This window comes from Schistocerca cancellata, chromosome 3, assembly GCF_023864275.1.
Source record: "Schistocerca cancellata isolate TAMUIC-IGC-003103 chromosome 3, iqSchCanc2.1, whole genome shotgun sequence".
NCBI lineage: Eukaryota > Metazoa > Arthropoda > Insecta > Orthoptera > Acrididae > Schistocerca > Schistocerca cancellata.
The window spans coordinates 877,994,744-878,019,434 of NC_064628.1; the positions used below are offsets into that span (position 1 = coordinate 877,994,744).

Sequence of the window (24,691 nt, forward strand, 5' to 3'; positions counted from 1 at the left end):
GTACCATAGAAGTTATATATTTATGTAGCAACAGAAGTCTTACCATTCTGTTCCATCTTCTTGTCAGTGTCTTTCATATAATACTGTCCTCACTAATTCTGTGGACAACCTCTTCGTTGATTATCTTATCAGTCCACTTCATTTTAACATTGTTCTGTAGTACCACATTTTAGGCGCTTCTATTCACTTCTGTTCCGGTTTCTCCCAATGTCCATGATTCACTATGTCAACGGCCTTGCTGCAGTGGATGCACCGGTTCCCGTGAGATCACCGAAGTTAAGCGCTGTCGGACGTGGTCGGCACTTGGATGGGTGACCATCCAGGCCGCCGTGCGCTGTTGCCATTTTTCGGGGTGCACTCAGCCTCGTGGTGCCAATTGAGGAGCTACTCGACCGAACAGTAGCGGCTTCGGTCAAGAATACCATCATAACGGCCGAGAGAGCGGTGTGCTGACCCCACGCCCCTCCTATCTGCATCCTCCTCTGAGGACGACACGGCGGTCGGATGGTCCCGATGGGCCACTTGTGGCCTATAGACGGAGTGGATGATTAACTATCATACAATACAGTGCTCTAAAAGTAACTTCTCAGAAATTTCTTCCTCAAGGTATGGCCTATGAGAGCTGTACAGTCATCGTGACCAAAAATGTCCTCTTGCCTGTGCTGGTCAGGTTTTCAGGTCCTCCTTGTTGCTTCCGTCATGGTTGTTTTTGTTTCCAAGCTATCAGAGTTCCTTATCTTCATCTGCTTCGTAATCACCAATTTAGATCATAAGATTCTCGCAATTTTCATTTCTGCTACTTGTCATTGCATTGGTGTTTTTTCGGTTTACTCCCAGTTCAGATTCTGTACATTCCATTCACCAGATGATGTATTTGTTCTCAACTTCCTCTGATTAAAGAAAAATTCGCAGATCTTGTTATCGATTTGCTTTCACAGTCGCACTGTTCAACCTTTATTTTATTTTCCTCATTGCTTCTTCGATGTCTAGATTGGGCAGTAGGAAACAGTTGGCATCTGTGAACTACACCCTTCGTACTTGGTCTTGATACCTGTCTTTACCTGTAGCTTACTCCTTCTTAGCATTTCGAACATATTGCACCATTTTACACTGTCTAGCGCTTTTTCTGATTCGAAAAATCCTATGAATGTTTCTTGATTTTTTCTTGTCTAATGAATGTTTCTTGATTTTTTCTTGTCTACCTTTCATTGTCAAGCGCAACGGCAGAAGTGCTGTCTGGTGCCTCCACTTTTCCTAAACCTGAACTGATATTAATCTAACAGATGCTCGGTTTTCTCCTCCTTTCTTCTTAAATATCTTATTTTCGGTGCAGGAACTTAGTATTCTTACAGATGAAGAGCAGTGTGAGCACGTGAGGGCTCCCCGTTACTAAACATCTCAGATGGAGACTGCAAGACAGGATTCCCAGCAGACGAGTACACGCAGCGTAGTCATATCTTTCAGACTTTGGGAAATGTCAGCCATTGGCATGACAGAAATGGACCAGATTGCACAGACAGTTGACTGTATTGTATGGACTAATGAATGAATGGGCAGATACTATGGGAAACGGTGAGGCCGGTCGGCTGGTACTTTAGGAACGAAAACACCACGAAAAGCTCGGAAGTCTGTTCGGTTGGTTGTGACGAATAGGCGGACAACGCCTACTGAAATCTGGACAGAGCTTACAGTCATAGGGGCACCGTTAGGAACAGACTATGGGAAGCTTAGTTTACATCTCGAGTTGCCGAGCCTTGTTTACTACTGTCACATTACCAGAGATCACAGAGAATAGCGTGGTGTAGGTCAAGGGCCACCTGGGATATTGAGACATACTCTGTGGTGATCAGAGGTAATTTTTGGACATCAAGTAGACGCCTAAGCATCTGTAGGAGAGATAGTGAGCTGTCGCAGGACCAGCAGCGTTTCATGACAGCCAGAGCTCTCCAGCTCTTGCAATCGTCGTGTGGGGATGAGTTAGGTATGACAGCAGAACTGATTTGGTTGCTGCTGATGGGAAGGTGAATGCTGATTAGCATGTGGCAGAAATGGTAAACCATGTAGTAGTAGTAGTAGTAGTAGTAGAGAGTTTTTTGGGCGCACGACAGCAAGGTCTTCAGCGCCCGCTCAGTAACATAGTGAGACGGGTGTCAAGAAAAAACCCAGAACAGTAATATAAAACAGAACATAAGACACTGGTAACAAGCTTTGAAAAATATGTGCCTACCCTCACCGAAGCGTGGGATGAAGCAGGGCGTCAGCAGTAAAACATGGACAACACAGGAAGAAAGTGGTAGAGCAGGGCTTAACAACTGGCCGGTTTTGAGCGCGAGTACTCGCGTCTTCTCAGGCACGTGCTCGCGAGCAGGTGCAAGGTCGCGGTGTAGGGAGGGAGGGGAGGGAGGGGAAATGCGCGCGCACTTTTGAATGTGATCTCGCGTTCTTAGCAGATCTAACTAGCCATCTGAATCCTTTGAACATTTTACTAAAAGGTAAAGATCTGCTAATTACTCATTTCATAGATCGAATACGAGCTTTTAAAATGAAATTGACACTTTGGGTGAGTCAGCTGGAAACAGGAAACGTAGCTCATTTTCCTAAATTATCATCCATGCAAGATGTTCACAGAGACTGTGAACGTTACTCACATAGTTTAGCTGATCAGCGCTTTCAAGATCTGACAGCACTAGACAGTGATTTTGATCTCTTCTCTCCATATTCAGCGAATATTTAAGAGATTCGTCCTGACCTGCAGCAAGAAATTATTGAACTGCAGTGTGACAGAGAATACAGAGACCAATTTCAGAACAAGAAAAACATTTTGGAATTCTACAGACACTTCCATCAGGATAGATTTCCTCGTTTGCACAAACTGGCGGCTACAATAATATCAATGTTCTGTTTCACGTATGTTTGTGAACAACTGTTCTCTGCAATGAAATGTAACAAGACGCGTCTGAGAAACGCATTGCCTGACCGAAATTTAAAGTGCATGCTGCGCCTAAAATGCACAAGCACAATTACTCCGAACATAGACGCAATTGTAAAGGGCAAAAAGTACAAGATAACCGAGAATCCCACACTTCAGTGACACCTTTTATTGTGTAACAGTTCACAAATTAATGCGAATGTAGAGGCATACACTAAGCTAATAAAATTATGTGGCACGTGTACATTCTCCTTTATGTGTTTCGTTTATCGCAGTAATAATTCGTGAGTGATATCCCTGCAGGTGGCCGCGGATTTACATTGACTGGCGGCAGCTGTTGTGTGCCGCACGTGACTTTCCCCACTCTCCACTCCGGTCCGGTAGTGAGGGTAGCGTGCTCGCGCTGCTCCGTGCTCGCGCCTTGCTGCTCACAGCTTGCTCCGCGAGCACGTATGTTGTGAAGCCCTGTGGTAGAGGGAGCTAAAACAATGTAGCAGATGGAAGTGGCTGGCTGACCGCAAGTAAAAAGGGAGGAGTCAGCCACTCTGCAATACACTAAAACCTCCAGCCTGAAAGTTTAGGCCAGAGTCCAGACACATCACAAAACTTTAAAACCCTAGACACACACGTCTCATCATTAGCTAGAACACAAGGCAGATCCCCATCAACTTGTGCTTCTGCCCTTGCATCACGGTATAAAATGCAGTCTGTTAAAATGTGCCGGACAGAGATGTGCACACCACAAGCATCACAAAACGGAGGATCCTCCCGCAGTAACAAAAAGCCATACGTGAGAGGACAGTGCCCGATCCGAAGACGTGTGAGGGCCACCTCTTCCCGCCTGAGCAACCGGCAAGAGGAACCCCACGCCCGAGCTGTTGACTTTACCAATAAACCATGGATCGGCTGTTGGCACACCTGTGTCATTGTGAGATTTTTGTTTGTACGGTGGCACAACGTGTACACCGTGCTGCGAGGCGTGAGCCGAGAACGAGATGTTTCGCCAACACTTCTGATGCGGTTCGTGAGTGGCCGAGCTGGTAATAAGTTTTCTACTCGGCCCGGTACACGGACTGGCCGCAGAACTATGCTGGACTGCAGTAGGCATTTCTGGTTACTACTGATGGATGTGGAAACGACTATCCAGCGGTAGAGGATTCAGTCACAGCTAAACTTCCTAGAGGGGATTTATACTCGTATACAGCCTACGAAAGAGCCGGCCGTGGTGGCCGAGCGGTTCTAGGCGCTACAGTCTGGAACCGCGCGACCGCTACGGTCGCAGGTTCGAATCCTGCCTCGGGCATGGATTTGTGTGATGTCCTTAGGTTAGTTAGGTTTATCTAGTTCTAAGTTGTAGGGGACTGATGACCACAGATGTTAAGTCCCATAGTGCTCAGAGCCATTTCAACCATTTTTGAACAGCCTACGGAAATACCAAGAAGTGGGAAATTAACTGTATCTTTCCTCTAAATTTAAAGTGTTGGCCGAGCTAACTCGGCTCGTTCCGTATTCTCATTAACGGTGTTTGAAATGTGTGACTAATCCTACAATTATTTTAAACGATTCCAGTATTGTGCTCACAGGCGGCATTTCCGTTTAACCTTTGTTCAGTTTCTGTAATTAGTAGTCGTTGGCGTTTGTATTTTGCATACGTTTTTATGAGTGCAAGCAAAATTACGTGCTTGGATCAAGACTAATTTATCATTTAATGAAGTTAGTGAGCTAAGGCCCAGTGCGTGTACTGGCAATTGTTATTAAAGCATTGGGGTAATACGATTCGCTGGTGGTTCTTATAACTGTAAAAACTATTCTCTGTGATCTGTGGTACTGTGGCAGCAGTAAACAACGCTTTGAAATTCGAGACGTAAACTCAGCTTCCTATAGTCTGTTCCTAACGATGCCCCTATGTAAGCTCTGTCTAGATTTCAGTAGACGTTATCCGCCTATTCGTCACAACCAACCGAACAGACTTCCGAACTTTTCGTGGTGTTGTCGTTCCAAAAGGACCAACCACCCGGTCTCACCATTTTCCTTAGTATGTGCCCACTCATTCATCAGTCAATACAATATAGTCAATTGACTGTGTAATCTGGTCCATTTCTGTCATGGCAATGATTGACGTTTCTCACACACAATTGTGTGTGGTAATTCACGACAAGCTAAATGAAGTTTGCCTTTTGTAATCTATGAACGGTTTTGTTGTTGATTATTTCGAAGCATTGCAATCCTTGGAGGGTAAAGATAACAAATTCAGCCCAGAGTGGTACGGTAGAATTATTACAGTTATTGGTGAGCAATCTTTCCAAATTACCTGACCTTTTGTGTCGTGTATACCGTTTTGTAGAAGTGCAGCTTGTACAGTGAATTGCGTAGCGTATGAAGCATTCCAGCTAGAAATGATGCGTGCCACTGTAGCGATTGACCAGATGTATGCTCCACCGAGTGAATGAACAATCTAGTTGCTGTAATTTACACACATTAAAAAAAAATGTTTTTATATCACCATGGTTCCCAGAACTCCTGAAGATAGACGTTGACTGTGGATATTGTATCACAGACACAGTCCTTTTAACTGTTCACAGATGACACTAAACCCGCCCAAGCCGACCGTTGTGGCCAAGCGGTTCTAGGCGCTTCAGTCCAGCGACCGCTACGGTCGCAGTTTCGAATCCGGCCTCCGGCATGGGTGTGTGTGATGTCCTTAGGTTAGTTAGGTTTAAGTAGTTCTAAGTTCTAGGGGACAGATGACCTCAGATGTTAAGTCCCATAGTGCTCAGAGCCATTTGAACCAATTGAACCATACCCGCCCAAAGATGTAAACAACCACGCATGAGCAGCGCCTATTAGACTGATGGGGACCGACAGCCGACAGTTCCAGTCATTCCACCAGGACGTAGGTAGACAGCTCGTTTGGACTGTAGTTCAACGATGCCTAGACGGTCAATACTGCGGTTCGATCGCGCCAACATTTTTGTGCCAGAAAGGGCTAAAGTGTCCAGGCAGCTCGGAGTGAACCAAAGCGTTGTTGCTCGGACATGGAGGAGATGTAGACAGACACGAACTGTCAATGACACTCCTCGCTCAGACCGCCCAAGGACTACTATTGCAGTGGATGACCGTTACCTACGGATTATGACTCGGAGGAACCCTGACAGCAACGCCACCATGTTGAATAAAGCTTTTTGTGTAGCCACAGGACGTCGTGTTACGACTCAAACTGCATGATGCGCAACTTCACTCCCGACTTCCATGGCGAAGTCCATCTTTGCAACCACGACACCATGCAGCGCGGTACAGATAGGCCCAACAACATGCCGAATGGACCGATCAGCATTGGCATCACGTTCTCTTCACCGATGAGTTTCGCATATGCCTTCAACCGGACAATTGTCAGAGACGTGTTTGGAGGCAACCCGGTCAGGCTGAACGCCTTACACACACTATCCAGCGAGTGCAGCAAGAAGGAGGTCCCCTGCTGTTTTGGGGCGGCATTCTGTGGGGCCCATGTACACAGCTGGTGGTAATGGAAGGCGCCGTAACGGATGTACGGTATGTGAATGACATCCTTCGACCGATATTGCAACCCTATCAGTAAGATACTGGCGAGGCATTCGTCTTCATGGTTGACAATTCGCGTCCCCATTCACATCTTGTGAGTGACTTCCTTCTGAATACTAACATCTCTCGACTAGAGTGCCCAGCATCTTCTCCATACATGAACCCTATGGAACGCACCTGGGATGGATTGAAAAGGGCTGCTTATGGACGATGTGACCGACCAACCACTCTGAGGGTTCTACGCCGAATCGCCTTTGAGGAGTGGGACATGTGGGTAGTATGCCACGACGAATACAGGCTTGCTTCGATGCAAGAGTCCGTGCTACTGTATATTAGGGGTACCGGCGTGTACAGCAATGTGGAACAGCACCTCTGAAGGTCTCGCTGTATGGTGGCACAACCTGCAGTGAGTGGTTTTTATGAGCAATAAACAGGGCGGAAGTGATGTTTTTGTTGATCTCTATTCCAATTTTCTGTACGGGTTCCGGAACTCTCGGAAGCGAGGTGATGCAAAACTTTTTTATGTGTGTATTTCTGAATCGGTATATTGTGACTGTCAAATTTAATTGGTGCATTTAGGGGTTTTAGCTGCGTTAGTTTAATATGTCTCTGAGCACTATGGGACTTAACATCGTTAGTTTAATAATGTTGCCATATTTAATCAGGGTATAACCTACTGGCCGTTGAAGAAGTTATTTTTCGTGTTTCAATTTTCCTTATACTTTAACGAAGTAAATCTTTATCATGGTTGTTAATTTCTAAGACGTGATGACTGGGTGTTGTGTGCTGTCCTTAGGTTAGTTAGGTTTAAGTAGTTCTAAGTTCTAGGGGACTGATGACCATCGATGTTAAGTCCCATAGTGCTCAGAGCCATTTGAACCATTTTTGAATTTCTAAGAAATCTGTTAACGAGTTGTACAGTTGATTGGTCAAGGTGCACTTGGAATGCGAGCACATGCTAATCGCTGTAAAAGAATTATTTCTTTTCTCATTGTATGTGTTGTTTTTAATAAATGTACCAAATTGTTATTCTACAAATTATTCACAAATAATTCCTTCATGTGTTACACCTCTATTTATTTTCCATTTTTATGACATAATCATAGCCGGCTTAGGTCCGCATTGGGCACATTCAGATGCAATGATCGGCAATTGGTGGACACACGTTCTCGGATGAGCGTAAAACGGTATAATGGCGAGAAGAAACGCTCACACACATTTGTTGAAGGCTTTTTAAACTGTCTGAGCCGTAGTAAAGTTAGCTTTGAAAAGCGCGCCGCAGCGCGTAGCGTGAAGCAGTCGCCCTCCGTTTTCTGGCGGTGGCGCCGTTGTCGAAATTGGAGACTTCGGTGTCTCCCTCTAGCGGGAAAGGGGAAAAGTGGGCGCGTAGGTTTAAGAGGTGGCTGTATGGGCTCACGTGGAGAGTTGGCAGTAGGGGCATCAAAAAGCGACTTCTCTCCCGGTACTAGAGGGACAGCACGCAGACCGCGGCATCAGCGTAAGCGACGCGAGCAGCGGCTCCGTGGTATGGGACGTTAACTGCTCGTCGCGAAAGGAATCTTCCTGAGCGTGGGTCGGCAAGGGCCCTAATCTGCAGTTCGGCCGTATGCTGTCGACTGGTGAGGAGGTTCTAAAAATCGGCGCGCCTTCCTGCGTCCGTTGAAACGGCTGGCAGCGGGCGGTTCGTCAGAGCATTTGGAGGTGCTGCGTTGGTTCAGGCCCGGGGGGCCGTAACGCACCAGAAATTGAGTATTGATTGTTAACAGATTTTATGAAGTTTAATTGAATCCAATTTACTTATTCTTGTTAATTATACCAGCCGCATTTTTATTCTTTTTTTTTGGAGGGGGGGGGGGGGTTCACGCAATTCATTCTCGTCTGCCCACCCGCGGGAAGGTGGTAATATTAGAAAGGGTGGTCCGTTTGTCCCCTTTTGAGGACGAACGGGGGGGGGGCGGGGGAGGGAGGAGTCAGAGTAAATCTGTGGTTCGCATTTCTTCTTTCCCCTCCCAGCTTACCTAGGGGTTTATTCGATTGTTATCCTCTCCCATGTCTGTGAAAGTCTAAGGCACCAATGACTGTACTGCAAGGCACTAAGACCTGATCCATTCTCTCGCCTGCTATAACTAATATTACTAGACTCACGTGTAAAATGTACTCTAAGAAAGAAGAAAAATCCCCTTTGCCTTATGGGAAGAACTAGTCAATTGCATAACGAATTCCTGTTCATCTGGAATCTGAACTTACATAAATTTGTGTTTATGTATATTTTTGGCTATAATCGAGCAAGGTTAATGTACGTTGTAGTAGATTTTTTATATTGTTTCTAGTCAGCAAAAACTGTTGTGTGTTTTTCGAATTCAATACCTTTTAAGGCTTTTACTCAACGTGCTTATGTGTCTTATACAGGTAGTTGGATATTAGTATGTTTTTTTGCCATGCAAAAGTTTGCCATTTCATTACGGGTAGAAATTGTTGCCTTGAAAGGAGAACGTTGTAAAAGTTCGTAAGTCCTACCTGGCGAGCGTGTGTGTTTGCCGTAAGTTCAATGGCAGAAATTTGTAAAATTTGTTTTTTATATATTTTGGAAATGTTAAGGTTATTAACTGTGAATGTCCCCCCGTGTACATGACTCATGCATTTTGGTTTTTCTATTTTGAGAACATTTGTAAAGAGGATTGTCTTTAAATGTTGCAGACAAGCTAGATTCTGCCCCATTTAATGAATGGAGTGAAATTCACCTGTAATTTGAGTGAACTTGTAATACTATACAGCGTCGCGTTGTATACGTTAAATTGCTTTTCTGTACTTTCACTGCCGTGAAATTTTTTATAATAATTTAATAATCCAAAAGTCCTTTCCTATCGTAGATTGTGACGTATTTGTTAAATGATTGTTGTTTTTTTTTAAATGTCGTAAAGTCTTGCACCAAATTTGAATAAAGTGTTAATGAAAATTGTAACTTCACCAGTTACACCTTGGCACCAACTTCCAATTTACATTTTGTGTATTTATTGAGATTAATAACCTTTGGTGAACCAGTAGTAATTTTACGGTCCACTATCTTTACCTATTTTCACGTAACGTGACTCAGAGGATGCTGAAAAATTAGCATGTTTCGCGTGCCGCTTGTCGGTAAATTCGAGTTACCATGAGCATCTTTGGCTCAGGCCTGTAAGCCACTGTGCGAATGCGTGTTCGAAACGGGGTGAAATGGGCAGTATGCTGTGATTGGGAGTGGCACGGTTCCGCGAGAAATTGTGGGCGACTGGCGTAGTAAGCAGGGGCAGCTGTGCTGCGCCTTGCACACTGTTGGTACCGCTGGTGGTTGAGCGGCATTAATATTAGAATCCGCATTGGCACCCAGTATTGTTTGCATCGTAAGGAACTACAGTTCATTCGCCTCGGTAGGTGCGCGGACGGTGCGTCGGATTGCCAAACGTTGGGGCCTGGGTTAGATTCCCAGCCGGAGTTGATTATTTCTAAGCACTGCGATCCTTGGAGGGTAAACATAATAAACCCAGCCCAGACTGGCACCGTAGAATTATTATAGCTACTGGTGAGCACAAACACATTTTTCTTACCAAATTACCTGACCTTTTGTATCATGTATACCGTTTTGTAAGGCGTACAACTTGTGTAATGACTTTTGTAGCGTATGAAGCATTCCAGCTAGTGATGTTGCGTGCCACTGTAACGACTGACCAGATGTATGCTCCACCGAGTGAATGAACAATCTAGTTGCTGTAATATAAACACATCAAAAAAACTTTTGCTTCACCCCGGTTCACAGAATTCCTGAATACAGACGTTGACTGTGGATATTGTATCATAGACACAGTCCCTTTCACTGTTCAGAGATGTCACTAAACCCGCCCAAAGATGTAAACAACCATGCATGAGCAGCACCTCTTAGACAGAGGGGGTCAGACAGCCGATTAGTTGTAGTCATTCCACCAGGAAAGAGCTACACGGCTCGTGTTGTCTGTAGTTCAACCATGCCTAGACGCTCAATACCGCGGTTCGATCACGTCCGAATTGTTACTTCGTGCCAGGACGAACTGTCAACAAGGAAAGTGTCCAGGCGTCCCGGAGTGAACCAAAGAGATGTTGTTCGGACATGGAGGAGATACAGAGAGACCGGAACTGTCGATGACATTCCTCGCTCAAGCCGCCCAACGGCCACTACTGCAGTGAGTGACCGATACCTACGGATTATGGCTCGCAGGAACCTTGACAGCAACTCTACCATGTTGAATAATGCTTTTCGTGCTGCCACAGAACGTCGCGTTACGACTCAAGCTGTGCGCAATAGCCTGCATGATGCGCTACTTCACTCCCGACGTCCATGACGAAGTCCATCTTTGCTAACAGACACCACGCAGCGCGGTACAGATGAGCCCAACAACGTGCCGAAGGACCGCTCAGCATAGGCATCACGTCCTCTTCATCGATGAGTTTCGCATATGCCTTCAGCCAGACAATCGTCGGAGACGTGGTTGGTGGCAATCCTGTCAGGCTGAACGCCGTAGACACACCGTCCAGCGAGTGCAGCAAGAAGGAGGTTCCCTGCTGTTTTGGGGTGGCATTATGTGGGGCCGATGCACGCCGCTGGTGGTAATGGAAGGCGCCGTAACGGCTGTACGATACGTGAATGCCATCCTCCGACCGATAGTGCAACCATATCGGCAACATATTGGCGAGGCATTCGTCTTCATGGACGACAATTCGCGCCCCATCGTGCACATCTTCTGAATTACTTTCTTCAGGATACCTACATCGCTCGACTAGAGTGCCTAGCATGTCCTCCAGACATGAACCCTGTCGAACGCGCCTGGGATAGATTGGACGATGTGACCCAACAACTACTCTGAGGGATATACGCCGAATCGCCGTTGAGGAATAGGACAATCTGGACCAACAGTGCCTTGATGAACATGTGGATAGTATGCCTTTTGGCCGTTCCCCAAATAGCTAGATAGTCACTGGGTCTTGTATTTATAGATGCCTCGTTACCGTGTGGGGTTGGCGCTAATGTCACATGTCACCAGGTAGAAGAAGTCATAGACTTGCATAAGCTTACCTTTTTAGTGCACTGACTGATCGACTGTTACGGATTACGGTAGAGCTGTTTTATAATTGTCACTGCCTTAGATATTGCGAATTGCTTTATATTTTATCGGATTTCCAATGTGTTTTTGAAGGTAAGTGGAACTCTTTAGGATAGTGGTTTTACTTTTGTTGCAGGGCTCATTAAATATAGAACTTGCCCAGTCTGAGTTACTACATCTCCACCTGTATATGATGATAAGTTTGAAATACTTTTAATTTCTTGTCCTAATTTGAGGAGTAACTGGTGTGTGTACATAATGTCTTGAAACGCCTGTCCGGAAACGTACCGCTTCCATGCTACAGCCGTTTGAAAACATGTTTCGAATGTACATGGTGGCGATAGCTTACGTCGGATCGACTGATGTCTTTTTATGTCTGTCTTACCCCTCTGATCTCTTTCGAGCCTCATTCAAGTATCTGTGAGTGTTAAGGCAACGTGGTTGAGTAAACGTTTAAGGATACACTAACATGTTCCTTGTGAACGGCGAAGCTCAGGGTGAAGGCAGAGCTTCTTGTCGGCTTTTCCACAGTGTCTGGCTCCTTCGCATACCCTTTTCGTCAGAATTACGCAACGGCTTCAGCAGGCGTGACAGTGGTGTTACAAGGAGACGTCTCACACTCGAATTGGAAGAGACGGTACTGCACCACGTTGAAGAGAATCTACGAACAATTCATCTGGCTATTAATGAGTGGAACTCTAAAACAACCCATGTACTGTGATGTACTGTGTCAAGTCCAATCAATTACTTGTAAAAGTGGTCGCGTTACAACACGTTTTCTAATAGATGTAGGACTGAATCTTTTCTAAATCGTTTTGCAGTTTGTTTTGAGCTTCTGATGACTTTGTTAGTCGATAAACGAAGCGTCATCTGCAAACAACCTAAGAAGGCAGCTCAGTTTGTCTCCCAAATCGTTTATGTAGATAAGGAACACCAAAGGCCCTACAACACAACCTTGGGGAAAGCCAGAAATCACTTCTGTTTTACTCGATTACTAAGAACTGTGACCTCCCTTACAGGAAATCACAAATTCAGTCACATAACTGAGACGATATTCCATAAGTACGCAATTTCACTACGAGCCGCTTGTGTGGTACAGTGTTAAAAGCCTTCCGGAAATCCGGAAATACGGAATCGATCTGAAATCCCTTGTCAATAGCACTCAGTACTTCATGTGATAAAGAGCTAGTTCTGTTTCAAAGGGACGATGCTTTCTAAACCCATGCTGACTGTGTGTTAATAGACAGTTTTCTTCGAGGTAATTCATGTTTGACTACAATATATGTTAAAAACTATTGCTCCACATCGACGTTATTGATACGGGCCTATAATTTAGTGGATTACTGCTACTACCTTTCTTGAATTATGGTGTGACCTGTGCAACTTTCCAGTCTTTGGATGCGGAATTTTCGTCGAGTGAACGGTTGTGTGTAATTGTTATGTATGGAGCTAGCGTATCAGCATACTCCGACAGGAACCTAAGTGGTATACAGTCTGGACCAGAAGACTTGATGAATGCTAACATTTCATTTTTAGATGACCAGAATTATTTTCGTGTGCATTCTTTTACAATGGGCAGTGTGGAGATCTAGTAATGACGTTTATATCAGATGAACGTACGATGTTTAATTAATTTCCATGATAATTTGTTGTATTATGTTTTTGCACAAATTCTGGGCTGACTTCTTTATCATGTGAGCCTGTCTCCGTAAGATAATTTCATTAACACATTGTGTTTGTTTAATTGTAAATTGTGGACTGAAATTTGGGCAAATAACTTAGTTTAAAAAATTATGTTGCTAATCAACTGCATGTTTTTAGTTAATTATAATCTTTGAAAATGTCAGTCTGCACGTTAATCACCCATACCTCGCTCCACAAAAGCTTGTGGTACAAAATAGGTAGCAGAGCGGAAAATCTGGGTGGATAGTGCAGTGTGACATACAAATGTAGGATACTGACTGTTATTTTGATTCAGAACGGCTATTTCTATTGTAAGAGATCCAGGTCACACGCGGAAATATGAGCTTCCATATAGAGTACGTAGGAAGGGCGTTGAACCAAAAGGAAACGTTGAATAAATAATACAGCACTACGCTGGAATACGGGTAAACCGGTTACTATTCAGTCCCAAGACTGGTTGTTGCTGCTATTTCTGCTGTTCTTAATGAGACACAATATAACAGAAATCGTTCTTTGTATGCAGGTCACAAGGTTACAGGCTCATTTAGTTGACAATGTAGGAAGACTTGGAGGCCAGTCTGCAGTCGGCACTGAAATACTGTAAGAACGAATAGCAGAAATTAGTCAGTGCCTGAGTATGGTGACGGCGTCATATATTAAATTAAGTGATAGTACCAGAACCGCGACGTCAGACACGTTGCATTTCGATGGGTTATATGTTGTTGTTGTGGTCTTCAGTCCTGAGACTGGTTTGATGCAGCTCTCCATGCTACTCTATCCTGTGCAAGCTTCTTCATCTCCCAGTACCTATTGCAACCTACATCCTTCTGAATCTGCTTAGTGTATTCATCTCTTGGTCTCCCCCTACGATTTTTACCCTCCACGCTGCCCTCCAATACTAAATTGGTGATCCCTTGATGCCTCAGAACATGTCCTACCAACCGATCCCTTCTTCTGGTCAAGTTGTGCCACAAACTTCTCTTCTCCACAATCCTATTCAATACTTCCTCATTAGTTATGTAATCTACCCATCTAATCTTCAGCATTCTTCTGTAGCACCACATTTCGAAAGCTGCTATTCTCTTCTTGTCCAAACTATTTACCGTCTATGTTTCACTTCCATACATGGCTACACTCCATACAAATACTTTCAGAAATCACTTCCTGACACTTAAATCTATACTCGATGTTAACAAATTTCTCTTCTTCAGAAACGCTTTCCTTGCCATTGCCAGTCTACATTTTATATCCTCTCTACTTCGATCATCATCAGTTATTTTGCTCCCCAAATAGCAAAACTCCTTTACTACTTTAAGTGTCTCATTTCCTAATCTAATACCCTCAACATCACCCGACTTAATTCGGCTACATTCCATTATCCTCGTTTTGCTTTTGTTGATGTTCATCTTATATCCTCCCTTCAAGACACCATCCATTCCGTTTAACTGCTCTTCCAAGTCCTTCGCTGTCTCTGACAGAATTACAATGTCATCGGCGAACCTCAAAGTTTTTATTTCTTCTCCATGGATTTTAATGCCAACTCCGAACTTTTCTTTTGTTTCCTTTACTGCTTGGTTATATATGTTTGCCAAACTAACCAAACTTTTGCACGAGTATGTGTCAAAATGTGGAACCATGTCATACGATTGTCAAATTCTTATATGTATTAATTGACCTCCAAGACAAAGCATGAGCAATAGGAATCATAGAGCCCTACCTGCTAACAAATTTTGGACGGCTAAAACACGAGGAACCTTATCTGAATGGGTCTTAGAAGCGATTGGAGAAAAGCGCGGACTTGATGAACAGCAGTCAAAGTTTTGCAATAATATGAAACCACCTAGACCTTTGAAAGAGTTAGCATATGCTCGGTATCGTCGAAAACAAGGATGGTAAGAAACAATTGATAGTTGCGTAAATGAATTACAAAAAACGGCAAGAGCATCTTGTCCGGCATATACTGCGACAGAAGTTACACAACACATACAGGACGTCTTAAAACCAGAAGATAGGAGCAAATCAGTCTTTTGTACGGTACCAGAAATCTTCAAACAAGTAAATAGTCTTGTATGCCAAACACAGGGGTTAAAATATGTGGATGAGAGGCTAAGGAAAGATATGACTGGAAATAAGTAGAAAAATAAGGTTAGACTTTTTGTGTGTGCATAAGTAGGACACACAGCTCCAAACTGTAACCATAAACTTTTGGGCAACATTTTAGGCTTTAAGGGGGACCAGAGCAGACTTGGCGTTGTTGGCGTTGAAGGATGGATGAACATGTCAGAGGGAATTGTCGAAACATTGAGCTTCCGTATAATAAACAGTGAGGGCGATCGGTTCTCAGTAAAAAACAATGGGTTACCTCAATTAATATGACTAAAGGAATTCCTCATACAGATAAGAGCAAGCTATCATTTTTATGTTGTTCAGTAAACGAATAACCAGTAATGCTTTATTGGAGTCTGGAATTGCTGCGACTGCCTTATACGAACATTAGTTTAACAAACATAAAGTGCCTTGTATGAGACCACAAATATTCAAGGTGCTTGAACGTTACGCGGCAACAAATTGTATGAGTGTGGAAGCGATAGGACCGGTTTTTCTAAAGATTAGGGTGTGTCGATCTATTAGGAAAATTAAAGTCAGAATAAAAACAAACCCTGCTATACAATGTTTTTAGCGTTCGATACTATTGGCAGAGCAGGACTGATTTAGGATTCGGCAGGTTAAACTTCTGTTACAGATTTAAACCAGCACAAAGAAGCACAGGTTAAATTTAAAAATATCTACAGCAAGAAGCACTTAGCCAAAGCGAATAGGTTGTCGTAACATCAAAATGAGTCGCCTAGTTACCTACAAGGCGAGATGAAAGAAAAAGTTACACCCATCTACCAAGAATTTTCTTATCTGCTGATTACTGAGCTTCTTAATAGTGTATTCCATTGAAATGAATTAAAATATTCCGATGCACGAATCCCCATACTAATTACTGCCACCACAGTGTTAAAGGAACTGGCTGGCGATATGTTGCATAAAGGGGTGGTCTTCAAATGGTTCAAATCGCTCTGAGCACTATGGGACTTAACTGCTAAGGTCATCAGTCCCCTAGAACTTGGAACTACTTAAACCTAACTAACCTACGGACAACACACACATCCATGTCCGAGGCAGGATTCGAACCTGCGACCGTAGCGGTCGCTCGGTTCCAGACTGTGGCGCCTAGAACCACTCGGCCACCCCGGCCGGCGGGTGATCTTCACTTCAAAATCACCATATGCACCAGCTACGGTTTTAGTTCCCAAGCTGAATGATGAAAGTACTCCTATCATTGGTGAGAACTAAATAAGAAAACTGTAATGTGATCAGTCCGTTTGCCCATCTTATATTCTGGTTTCAGATAGGTTGGAGAGTTCAATTGTAGAACTGCTACTGCCCGACAAGATAGTTTCTGGCATTAAATGGGCTTATGTATACAACTGTTTAAACGATTTGGCTATCTGTAGTAAGGATATTGATGTTCATCTCTTGCATTTGCGCCACGTATTTTCTTGGCTTTCGAAAGCTGGTTTGATGGTTAATCCGGACAAGTTGAAATTATCTTGTCACAACATGTGATTTTTTTGGTCACGTGTTGTCACCTGAAAGGGTCACTATAGATATAACCTCCCAAAAATAGTAAAGGCTTGCACAGTTTATTGGTATAACTAATTCTTTCAGAAAATTTATTCTGGGATTCGCGCATAAGGCAGCGCCTTTAACCGAGCTGAGAAAAAAGGTCGCAAGATAGAGTAGGGAGAAACGCAAAACGCTCTATTCACTGGCCTCAAGCAAAGTACGGATCCTGCGCTAATGTTGCATAATTTTAGTAAACAATTTATGCTACAGTCTGATGCCTTGACGTGAGGTATTGGTGCTGTCTTACTAAACGAAAGTGATGAAGACAGGGATATTATACCTTACGCAGCTAGGGTTCTCAGTCACTTGGATAATTACACTCCTGGAAATGGAAAAAAGAACACATTGACACCGGTGTGTCAGACCCACCATACTTGCTCCGGACACTGCGAGAGGGCTGTACAAGCAATGATCACACGCACGGCACAGCGGACACACCAGGAACCGCGGTGTTGGCCGTCGAATGGCGCTAGCTGCGCAGCATTTGTGCACCGCCGCCGTCAGTGTCAGCCAGTTTGCCGTGGCATACGGAGCTCCATCGCAGTCTTTAACACTGGTAGCATGCCGCGACAGCGTGGACGTGAACCGTATGTGCAGTTGACGGACTTTGAGCGAGGACATATAGTGGGCATGCGGGAGGCCGGGTGGACGTACCGCCGAATTGCTCAACACGTGGGGCGTGAGGTCTCCACAGTACATCGATGTTGTCGCCAGTGGTCGGCGGAAGGTGCACGTGCCCGTCGACCTGGGACCGGACCGCAGCGACGCACGGATGCACGCCAAGACCGTAGGATCCTACGCAGTGACGTAGGGGACCGCACCGCCACTTCCCAGCAAATTAGGGACACTGTTGCTCCTGGGGTATCGGCGAGGACCATTCGCAACCGTCTCCATGAAGCTGGGCTACGGTCCCGCACACCGTTAGGCCGTCTTCCGCTCACGCCCCAACATCGTGCAGCCCGCCTCCAGTGGTGTCGCGACAGGCGTGAATGGAGGGACGAATGGAGACGTGTCGTCTTCAGCGATGAGAGTCGCTTCTGCCTTGGTGCCAATGATGGTCGTATGCGTGTTTGGCGCCGTGCAGGTGAGCGCCACAATCAGGACTGCATACGACCGAGGCACACAGGGCCAACACCCGGCATCATGGTGTGGGGAGCGATCTCCTACACTGGCCGTACACCACTGGTGATCGTCGAGGGGACACTGAATAGTGCACGGTACATCCAAACCGTCATCGAACCCATCGTTCTACCATTCCTAGACCGGCAAGGGAACTTGCTGTTCCAACAGGACAATGCCCGTCCGCATGTATCCCGTGCCACCCAACGTGCTCTAGAAGGTGTAAGTCAACTACCCTGGCTAGCAAGATCTCCGGATCTGTCCCCCATTGAGCATGTTTGGGACTGGATGAAGCGTCGTCTCACGCGTTCTGCACGTCCAGCAGGAACGCTGGTCCAACTGAGGCGCCAGGTAGAAATGACATGGCAAGCCGTTCCACAGGACTACATCCAGCATCTCTACGATCGTCTCCATGGGAGAATAGCAGCCTGCATTGCTGCGAAAGGTGGATATACACTGTACTAGTGCCGACATTGTGCATGCTCTGTTGCCTGTGTCTATGTGCCTGTGGTTCTGTCAGTGTGATCATGTGATGTATCTGACCCCAGGAATGTGTCAATCAAGTTTCCCCTTCCTGGGACAATGAATTCACGGTGTTCTTATTTCAATTTCCAGGAGTGTATTTGCTCGGTGATGCTGAGGCTTTAACAGTACACTTTGGGCTGGACAAGTTTAAGTACCATTTATAACAAATTAATTTTCTCCTTGAAACCGATGACCAAGCATTAAGTTGGGAGATCTCCCAAGACAGGATACATGGCGAAGCTTTCAGCTCCTGTTAAATTATTGTTATCTGATCCAGAATAAAAGCATAGCATGACAGTTCTCGTCTTTCCCAGGTCAAACTGGTGAGTGATGACCTTGCTAACTAGTATATTTTCTTTAGCATGATCCTTCTAGCGTCTATTGCTGCATAGCTCTAGATGTAGGGTGGTGGAGGGGGTTGTTGGTGGTGGTATGTGCCGCTTGTCAGAATGGTTCAAATGGCTCTAAGCACTATGGGACTTAACATCTGAGGTCATCAGTCCCCCAGAACTTACAAACACTTAAACCTAACTAACCGAAGGACATCACACACATCCATGCCCGAGGCTGGATTCGAATCTGCGTCCGTAACAGCCGCGTGCCGCTTGTCAGTACATTGGAGGTACCATGAGCACCGTTGGCTCGGATTTGTGGCGCTCGTTGGATGAAGTTGCACAAAAGTGTGCCTAGAGTGAGATTTAATGGGCAGTATGTTGTGAGATGGAGAGCAGCACAGTTACACAAGGAATCTTAAACTCCCTGTGGAGTTAACAGGCGCAACTGCAGGTAGGGTGCCGAGGTTGTGCTCCGCCTTGATCATAGTTGCTGCCACTGGTGGATGAGCGGCATTGGTATCAAACTCACGCATTGCTGCCTAGTGTTGCCTGATTTGGAGTTAACTACAAAGCCGAGGTGGACTACAAGAATACAGCTAAGCTTCTAGGTGTCACGGCAGTAAAAGGAACATCTAATTTGGCTGTATGTTTCTTCTGTGACATAAAGTGCTTGGTTCATGTAATGTGTACTCGACTGCTGTTCTTCCTCGATTGGAGAATTTAGTAACTGCTGTTTGCAGTTTGTTTCCTAATCATACGGTTCGGTTAAGCAAGCTGGTGAATCAGAGCTGCCGGCCGCGGTGGCCGAGCGGTTCTAGGCGCTTCAGTCCGGAACCGTGCGACTGCTACGGTCGCAGGTTCGAATCCTGCCTCGGGCATGGTTGTGTGTGTTGTCCTTAGGTTAGTTAGGCTTAAGTAGTTCTAAGTTCTGGGGGACTGATGACCTCAGACGTTGAGTCCCATAGCGCTCAGAGCCATTTGAACCATCTGAATCAGAGCTCGCAGGCAGCACCTCCGTTTTCACACTGGCCATTACCCAGATAATTGTACTTACAGAAAAAGTATTGCAACGCCATGACGGAGTTGTGCCACATATTTAAAACTTGGTGGGCCAGTTTCTGTATGTGGAAAATGGTCAACTTTTACCCCAGTCTCATAAGACTGGCGCTTGTAGCGTCTCTACGAGGACGTAAATCAAGTTTGCTTTAAATACACGCTGTAACCGTTTGGTTGATTAGGGGAGGAGAACAAACTGCAAGGTCATTGGTCTCATCGGATTAGGGAAGGATGGGGAAGGAAGTCGGCCGTGCCCTTTCAAACGAACCATCTCGGCATTTGCCTGAAGCGATTTAGGGAAATCACGGAAAACCTAAATCAGGATGGCTGGACGCGGGTTTGAACAGTCGTCCTCCCGAATGTGTGCTAACCACTGCGCCACGTCGCTTGGTACACGCTGTAACGATCAGAATCGTTAGTTGCATCTGTGACTTGACGTGATGAGTTGATATTAATCAAGAATGCCTTTAAGGTGACAAAAACGCCGTTATCCGTTGATGACGGTGTTTTTGTTGTGTTTGAACGAGATCATGTAATAGGGCTACGAGAATTTGGATATTCCTTTTGAGATACTGCAAAAAGGATTGGCTGGAGTGTAGCCACCGTACATGATTGCTGGCAGCGGTAGTCACTAGGATGTACTCTATTGGCCATTAAAATTGCTACACCAAGAAGAAATGCAGATGATTAACGGGTATTCATTGGACAAATATATTATACTAGAACTGACATGTCATTACATTTTCACGCAGTTTGGGTGCATAGATCCTGAGGAATCAGTACCCAGAACAACCACCTCTGGCCGTAATAACGGCCTTGATACGCCTGGGCATTGAGTCAAACGAGCCAATTGCTCGGCCCCTATTGACCAGACATTTTCAACTTGTGATAGATCTGGAGAATGTGCTGGCCAGAGCAGCATTCGAACATTTTCTGTATCCAGGCCCGTACATGACATGCAACATACGGTCGGTCATTATCCTGCTGAAATGTAGGGTTTCGCAGGGATCGAATGAAGGGTAGAGCAACGGGTCGTAACACATCTGAAATTTATCGTCCACTGTTCAAATTGCCGTCAATGCGAACAAGAGGTGACCGAGACGTGTAAGCAATGGCACCCCATACCATCAGACCGGGTGATACGCCAGTATGGTGATGACGAATACACGCTTCCAATGTGCGTTCACCGCGATGTCGCCAAACACGGATGCGACCATCATGATGCTGTAAACACAACCTGGATTCATCCGAAAAAATGACGTTTTGCCATTCGTGCACCCAGGTTCGTCACTGAGTACACCATCGCAGGCGCTGCTGTCTGTGATGCAGCGTCAAGGGTAACCACAGCCATGGTCTCCGAGCTGATAGTCCATGCTGCTGCAAAGGTCGTCGAAATGTTCGTGCAGATGATTTTTGTCTGCAAACGTCCCAATCTGTTGACTCAGGGATCGAGACGTTGCTGCACGATCCGTTACAGCCATGCGGATAAGATGCCTGGCATCTCTACTACTGGTGATACGAGACCGTTGGGATCTAGCACAGCGTTCCGTATTACCCTCCTGAACCCACCGATTCCATATTCTGCTAACAGTCATTGGAAAACTACCGACGCGAGCAGTAATGTCGCGATACGGTAAACCGCAATCGCGATAGGCTACAATCCGACCTTTATCAAAATCGGAAACGGGATGGTACGCATTTCTCCTCCTTACACGAGGCATCACAACAACGTTTTACCAGGCAACGCCAGTCAACTGCTGTTTGTGTATGAGAAATCGGTTGGAAACTTTCCTCATGTCAGCACGTTGTAGGTGTCGCCACCGGCGCCAACCTTTTGTGAATTCTCTGAAAAGCTAATCGTTTGCATATCACAGCATCTTCTTCCTGTCGGTTTAATTTCGCGTCTGTAGCACGCCGTCTTCGTGGTGTAGCAATATTAATGGCCAGTAGTGTACATTCCCAAGAATACCGTGTCCTGGTAACCACCTCGAGGGAAGGCCATCGTGTTCGCCGTATGGCTCTGTCGCATCGTACTTCATTTTCAGCAGCAATCTGAGTAGCAGTCGGCACCAGAGTCAGACAAGTAACTGCTAATAATCGGTTATTTAGAGGACCGCTCCGAGACAGCCCCCCTACACCCTGATGCCCACTGAGTTCTAAACACGGTCATTTACGATTTCAGTGGCGTCAAGCGGGAGCTCATTGGAGAGCGAGGTGGAGGTCTGTTATGTTTCTGGTGAAAGCTGGTCCTTCCTCGATGCCAGTGATGGCTGAGTGTTAGTTACAAGGAGGCCAGTTGACAGCCCGGAACCAACTTGTCTGCGTGGTCCTACACTTGGAGTTATGGTCTGGTGTGTGATTGTGCATGACAGCTGAAGCACTCTCGTGGTTATCCCACGCACCTTTACTCGAGATCTGCACGTCAGTCTCGTGATTCGACCTGTTGTGCTGCCATTCATGGATAGCATTCCAGAGGGTGTTTTCCATCAGGATAACATTTGCTCGCTTAACCGTTGTTACAACCCAAAATGCTCTACAGAGTGTCGACAAGTTGCCTCGGCCTGCTCGAACACCAGACCTGTCTCCAGCAGAGTTTATATGGGATATTATCGGACAACAAATCGAGTGACATTCACAAACAGCTTTAACCATCACTATATTGTCCGACAAAGCGCAACAGGCATGGAATTTCATCCCACAAGCTGGCATCAGGCATTTGTATAACACAGTGCATGCGCAATTTATTGTTTGTATTCGACATTGTAGTGGTAACGTAGATTATTTACGTACCACCATTTCTAACTTGCAGTGGCTTATCTCCTGCTTACATTTACTGTTGTGTTGGCAGAAGAGCCAACACAGTGTTACGAGAGGAGGCCAAAATGCACGCGTTTTAGCTCACGCAGGCTGGCGTGAGGAGGGAAGGACTATACTGACGTGAGGTCTGCAACATGCGAAGGAATTAGAATTCAGAAAGTGGACGTAATTAGTTTGATACTTAACTTTAATCCATTAATGATGAACGTCGCTCTTGACGATACATGATTCAGAATATTATCTGTTCAGAATACATTCGTAGTAACTGAATATGACGTCTTGCTAGGTCGTAGCAAATGACGTAGCTGAGGACTATGCTAAACTGTCGCCTCTGCAAATGAGAGCGTATGTAGTAAGTGAACCATCGCTAGCAAAGTCGGCTGTACAACTGGGGTGAGTGCTCGGGTGTCCCTCTAGACAAGACCTGCCGTGTGGCGGCGCTCGGTCTGCAATCATCACTGATAGTGGCGACACGCGGGTCCGACGTATACTAACGGACCGAGGCCGATTTAAAGGCAACCACCTAGGAAGTGTGGGTTCTGGCGGTGACACCACATTAACTTTTGATCTTAAAATGTTATTCACTCAAATATGTTACCTAGACAAATATACTCCAGAAATTTCATTTCTCTACGATAATTTTTACCTGGAATTGCGATTTTTTCTCACCAGTGTAGTTAGATAATGCGGCATTTATGAACGTCTTGTTACCATGTGCTACTGGCTGTAATTTCAAAAGCCACCAAGTCTGAGAAGGCATAAACTTACATAATTTTACCTATTAATGTTTAATGTACTGACTGATGTAATATTACGAACCACAGTGGTGTCCACCAAGAATGACAGAAATAATGTGATGATCGTATTTTAAGAAATATGGAATATTTTTGTAGCTGCTACTGACTTGAATATAGTGAGTCTTTTTATATTTACCATGTTGCCGACATGTTTCAGAAGATATGTGGAACTCCTTATGATTGTGATTTTATTTTATTTGTCATGCTTATTAAATTTTGCACTTGCCCAATGTCGGTTTGTGCGTCTCGTACAGTATATCATAAGTTTGAGAAACCTGTAAATTTCTTTCCTTAATCTGAAGAGCAGGTAGGAATACCACTGTGTTTTTATAGATGGAGTTGTGGTGGGCCTGGACGGACTGTAATAAACACAGGTCCAAATTGGTACGAAAAGAACTGTAATCGCCGTTTGATGAACGCTAATAATTATTTTTCGGATGGTCAGACATTTTTCCCTACGTAGTGTGTTACTGTCGCCAGTACCAAAATTAAGCACTGCCGTTTCTAACCTGTGGACACCCGATGTCTAAGTAGACTATGACCAGACGAAACGAGATCTGGACTACAACATGTCAAATATTAGCTCACTTTATTACATGAATGATAAAAAGATTTAATAACGGATACAGTCTTTTGATACAGGACTGTTTGATGATTTATAGCTGTCATCGACCATCAAAAGATCACTTGATTTCTCTAGTTAACAGACTGTTCCCTTGAAGTACATTGTTCATCACGTACAAAAGTATATTTCTGTCTGAGACTTGGATAACTCTTTAGTCCTATTCGATGATGTTGACTGCTTCAGCTGAGGTCATGAACTGGGACGGAGAGCTTCCATACTAGACTCTATATCACCCTGTGTGCAATGGTACTACTTTCCTGAAAAAGAGGTCATGTCTTCTTTATGGTGTCTCATTCATCGTTGCAGATAGCAGAGAGACATCTCTAATGAATGTGGTATAGATGTGCACTGCCGATTTTGGTGCTGTGCAGTGATCTTTTAACGATACCTCTGTATGTGTACAAGTCTTGTGCTGATTCCTTTGGCAGATGACCCTGGTTCTGTAAGACAGTTTTATGAAC

The 24,691-nt window shown here is 45.0% G+C and overlaps 1 pseudogene; it reads left to right on the forward strand.

Annotated features, from left to right (window-relative positions):
* Positions 1 to 225: 225 nt before the first annotated feature.
* On the forward strand, positions 226 to 343 carry LOC126177666 (5S ribosomal RNA; annotated as a pseudogene).
* The last annotated feature ends 24,348 nt before the right edge of the window (positions 344 to 24,691 follow it).